The 5,820-nt window shown below is 31.3% G+C and overlaps 1 non-coding gene across 1 annotated transcript; it reads left to right on the forward strand.

Moving 5' to 3' along the window:
- The first annotated feature begins 1,312 nt into the window (after positions 1–1,312).
- TRNAT-UGU (transfer RNA threonine (anticodon UGU)) lies at positions 1,313–1,384 on the forward strand. Its single transcript has one exon. It is a non-coding gene; the product is annotated as a tRNA-Thr (tRNA).
- Positions 1,385–5,820: the final 4,436 nt, after the last annotated feature.

Raw genomic sequence — 5,820 nt, forward strand, 5'->3', positions numbered from 1 at the left:
AAATACAAAATAAGTACCTTCATGAAAAAATCTTTTAGCACAATGCTTTGTAATTTGTGTTGCAAGGGCAAGAGGAGATTACAAAGTTTGTATTTCATTTGTAAAAATTTCATTTCCATCTTCTCAATATATACCTGATAAAAATTTGAATACTTTTTTTGTGTAAGTTTTAATATGAAATTTATAATTTTAGTTTTAGCCTTTTATTTTGAAATTACTCCTTGAGTCTTTCAATTGCATAAAATTTACATAAGCTTCATTAATAACATATAATTAATCATAAAATTTACAATTAAATCAAATTATATAGAAGTATATTATTTTAAAGTTTTTATTCTTGAAAAAAAGACATAACATTTAAATTTGTTATAAGCCCAAAAATCTTTTATATATTTACTAATAGTTGTTACGACCACGCGAAGCGCGGACAAATTTACTAGTAATTAAGTAAATAAACATTCCTCTAGTCTGCTGCTAACCACTTCATTCACTTTGCTATCAGATTACGTTTTCAACTTGGAATGAAAATCATAGTTTAAGTCCAATAACTGTTAAGCATTGACTATGTAACTTTCATACTTTTACATTGACCATGTAATTATTTTTTAATCATCGTCCTCACATATACCGTCCAAGCATATTAGATGAGACCAAAGCAAAATTTGGTTTTGTGTTTTTTGCTTGAAGCTAAACCAAATCAAATTTTATCAGTTTTTAAAATTAAAATTAAAATTAAATCAAACCAAAATATATCAATTTTTTTCTGATTTGATTGGTCCTTTTGATTTTCTATAAACACCTCTATATGCGGCATTTATATAAAATGATAATTAATAAGATATACAGAGTAGTAGGTTACCTTGAGTATGTTGTTGCACAAAGTTATGAGTTAATCACAACTAAATCAAACTGAACTTTTGTCTTTATATGAGATGAGCCTTTAGACTTGAGGACGGAATCCACCAACTCTCCTTTGAGGCGTGAACGATTGAAATTTGCAAGCCTTTGAAATCCTTACTAGCCAAGGAACTGTGAACTATGCTTATAAATGAAATGGCAAATGGAAATTTGGATTTAGTTAACAATTGTTCCAGATTATAAATAACTAAATAAGAAACAACAGATTAATTTAAGTGTGAGATTTTTATAAGAGTAATTTGGAATCTCTAAATCATGCAATTATTGGATGTAGCATCTTAACCTCCTCGTGAACCTTGAGTTATTAATTCTTGAAATAGATAAATACAGGTCTCGCTGAGAGGTTTCTTTATTAAATGATGATATTGAGTATAAGGGAAAGCAAATCAGTAAAGCCCCTATAGCTCAGTGGTAGAGCGTCAGTCTTGTAAACTGAAGGTCTGCAGTTCGATCCTGCATGGGGGCAATCTGCATTTCGTCTTTTTTTATATTGTCCTTTTATGTGTTCTATTTAGACTTCTTGTTCATGTTTTGCTTTTCTAACAGTTAGCCTTTTTTTTTTTTTTTTTTTTTTTTTTTTAAAAGGTCTTTTTTTATTGTCCTTTTATGTGTTCCATTTAGACTTCTTGTTCATGTTTTGTTAGTAATTTCAAGCTAATTCAAGGAGAAATTGATTCAATATGTAGACAAGGTGCCCAACATTTATAACAGATTGATACCTTTCTATGATCTTAAAAATGTTTGTAATACTCTTTACACAAGTAGCCTGCCATACTCTGTGCTTACTTTTCCTAATTGATATATATAAATGCATGCGCTGATTATATATATTGGTAGACATATTACACATAGATTACACATTGTACATCTGCTGGATATTTTTAACTTAAGCGATTGGATATTTAGGTTAATTCTAGTCTTAAATAGGTGTTGTTGTCTATATATCTGGAGCAGCCCAATATGAGAAATGTACAAATTTAGGATGAATATGGGCTGGACTACTTGTGCGCTGATGAAGCAGAAATTAGGCCCAGAAACTCCTTGAAGTTTCTGTCAAATGTTCTAATCAACAGAACAATATGGTCAATATTAACCAGCAGATGAACTTAATTTTGCCTTCATGTGATTTTAGTAATCGCATGCTAACAAAAGATGAGTCCCTGATTAGAAGATATGATTTGAAATTGCACATCAAATGCTTTAGTTGAACAACTTTTTATAACTGAAAATCAAAATAAAGATCAACTCCCCCTTGTATTAAAACCAATTTTCTCCAAGGAAGTTCATCACAAAATATTTTTGACACGTAAATCACTAACTCCCCTTTATGTTCATATATCCAAAAAGAGTCTTATGGAAGGAGCAAAACACAAAAATTCCAGGAGAAATCTCAAGATTTGTTGTGTTGTTACTCTGCTTTTTTTAATTATTCTTGTGATTGTATCTATCACTTTGTTCTATACTGTTTTCAAGCCCAAAAAACCTCATCTCATTGTCCACCCTATTTCTTTAGATGACATTGAATTCCAAATCATCCCGCGTTTCAGCCTAAACGTGACATTAGAGTTGATAATCACGATTAAGAATCCGAATTACGGGAGCTTCAAATACAAGGACTCTGTAGCTTCTCTTATTTACCATGGTAACTATTCAGTGGGTGAAGTCCTAATTGAACATGGAACTGTTCCCTCTAAGGGAGAGTTAAATATCACCAGTTATGCTAATATTATTATTGGGGATAAACTCGTCATAAATCAGTATTTTATGAAGGATATTGAGGCTGGAAGTTTGAAGTTGACATCCACTTTAACTTTGCATGGTAAAGTAAGGGTACTCAAAATTTTAAAGATCCATGCAACTGTTACTAGCTATTGTGATATTTCAGTTTTGGTTGATTCTCTTGCTATTAAGTTAAGTTGCCATTCGAAAGTCAAGTTATGATCACTCCGTGGATTCTCTAATGTGTTTATACATATTCTCAAGTCGTGATATGGAAACTGCTATTGTCCCGTTCTAAATTAGTTATCATGTTTCGCTTTTCGAGAATCAAAATTTGAGGCTTTGACCAGAATTTAAAAATGTACTTTTTTCTATTTAGATATGAGGAAAGTTGCAAGTTGGGATACATTTCATATAGTATTTGAAATCTAAATTTTAATTGCAAATTGTTAGATTAATTTTATTTAACTTAACTTCAAAGATTAACTAAACTGACTCGTGAGGACTAATTTGTAACAGAAGGAGCATTTTCCTCCCATTGTTAAATGGATCAACTGATTGTTTATGCCTTGTCTTCTTGTGATTATCTTGAAGTAGAAGGTCAATCATGAAAAATGCAAATTGGAAAACGTGACAACTTAGTAGTTTTCACCTTCTACTTCTAGAAAGAGTAAACTAAGAGGGGGAAAAATATTGACTGGTAAAAGAGATTCTTGACTTGTATTTCAAGTTTTTTTTACTTAATAGGAGTCTCTGGTTTTAAATATTAGTAATTTTCGCAAAATTAAATTTGTTTCAAATTACTTGACTTTTTCAAAAGTCATTTATAATTTTCTTCAAATATCTAATATTGTTCCAATTAGTAAAACATTTAAGAAAGAGATAAAGGATAATATAGCTAATTTATGTATGTATTTATTAAGGGGTGCAAAAATTCTAAAAGATGGAGTGGGTTGGAGCAGAGGAGAGATCGTTATCGAGTACAATGGGTTCAACAAATTAAGCTCATTATTTTTGACATGAAGCATAAATATGTATTAAAATTCGACAAATATCAAATTTTTGAATTTATAATTTTTTTAAAAATTATATAAATTAAATGTTAATAAAATCTTAAATTAATATTAAACATGCCAAATTTGAATTTTCAATTCGTTCCAGAAAATGTAATTGTGATCGATCTCGAAGGACCACTAACCACCACTACGTCTATGACCAACATGGTCGTAGTAGAATGATTGGGGTCCCTTCACCCTTAATCAGAGGTTTTGGGGCGAGTCGTGATAATGAAAAAAAATCTTGTAGGGAGTGTTGTTCCCAAAATAGGCCCTGCAACACGTGATCCACTTTTAATCGGGGCTCCAATACAGATACCACCGAATACCCGTTGGGAAACCAACAAAAAATACTAAGGCTACGGATACTGCTATATGTGATAGACTTCATTACTAAAATATGATCAGGAAATAATACTATTCCAAATTCCCAATCATTAGAGCCGGCAGATGGCAGATGATTGAATCTAGGCCACTTCTTATGCTTCCCTTCAATCTTTTTTGAAACCTAAAACAAACAATTTTTAAATCACATATCCATAGATACCATATCTGATCAAGATTTTGTTCTTCTGAAATTCTAATTTATTCAAGAGTTGGTTAGAAATTCGTTGTCTTGTAGAAACAGTCCGATCGAAAGTGAACAAAGAAAAGTCGAATTAATGAATTTTGGTTGATAGATATATTCCTTGATACCAAGCTTGCGTCACAGGCTCAAGAATATATTTATAGATAACCAATAAATTAGTAGTAATATAAGCAAAAGTTCCAGATAGCAGTACAATGTATAAAACATGTTTTAGTTAAGTCAACATGTTCAGACTAAATTCAGTGAACGAAATATTTAATGACCGGTAGACAAGTGCGACGTGCATTATTATACTCCTCATTAATAATTGTTTCATTTCGTGTGTCATTATTGGGAAACACAAAAGTAATTCTCTGGCGAAAGTCCCCCTCCATTGTATGACAATGCACGAGAATTGCACTAATCGCGGGATGTACAACAGAAAACTTTCCAGTCTCAGTAAGTAGCGGCTCATGGATTAATACTGACTTTAGTACGGTACTATTCTGATTGGGAAATGGCAATTAATGTTGAAGTTCTTTAGAAGTCCAATTTTTCCTTGTCATGGACGTTCAAGTCAGGGCGATTCAACGAATTTGGCAGGGGTCATTTGCACAAATGTCTCTATTTTGGAGTTACGCCAAAAACAACAAAACTTTCAAACTCTACAAACAAGTTTAGTTTTTGAAAATAAATGTTATAAAACTTATATCGAGGGAAGCAGATCTGGATATTTTCATTAAATGAGTAGCAAAGACAAAAATTAAAGACCATAAAAATGAGGGACAAAAACTTTGCTCTATACGCCAGTAGTATTAATATATTTTGACTTTAGGCTACCAAATGGACTATAATTTAATGAGAGAAAATTTATAGTTATTTACTCTACCGTATAACCCCTATCAAAAATTTTAAAAATGTTAAAATTTAAAATGTTCTATTAATAATTACAGAAATGTATACGTTCTATATAATAATACATAGTATTATATATTTCTAAAGCCTTTTAATATTTGGGGGCCTAAGGTAGGACTTCACTTGTGTTACCTAGAGTCATCCCTGGTTCAAGTTTCAAGTTTTTACTAAGAAAGCACTATTACCTCCCAAATCTAGCACACTGGTTTTTAAATACTACCAGTAACTATTACTAATCCACTACACTTTCAATTATGCCTTTTTTCCGAGCTGGAAGCTTCAGCCTTGGTTATGAGTAAAAAACACGAATTGGAATTTGCTATTATTACTTGTAGGAGTGGTTTACATTTTTCAAGATCTACTTTCTCATGAAAATCTTAGTAACATAATTTTTGTTCATCCCTCAAAAAAGGTCAAGGGAAAAAGAAGCTGCCAAAGGAAATAGGGGCAAGCTTTAATTAGTCACGTACCGAAGCTTTGTGGGGGGAACTGGATTTAGACAAATATTCACCAATTGTTGAGTTATATTGAGCTTGATTATTGAAGTAGATAAAGTTGGTCCATCAATTATTTCTAAAGGTTTGAATTCAATCTAACAATCAAAATTAATCATTTGGAATTTATTTGGATAGGTTTTAAAGAAAA

This window comes from Lycium barbarum, chromosome 11 (assembly GCF_019175385.1).
Source record: "Lycium barbarum isolate Lr01 chromosome 11, ASM1917538v2, whole genome shotgun sequence".
Classification (NCBI taxonomy): domain Eukaryota; kingdom Viridiplantae; phylum Streptophyta; class Magnoliopsida; order Solanales; family Solanaceae; genus Lycium; species Lycium barbarum.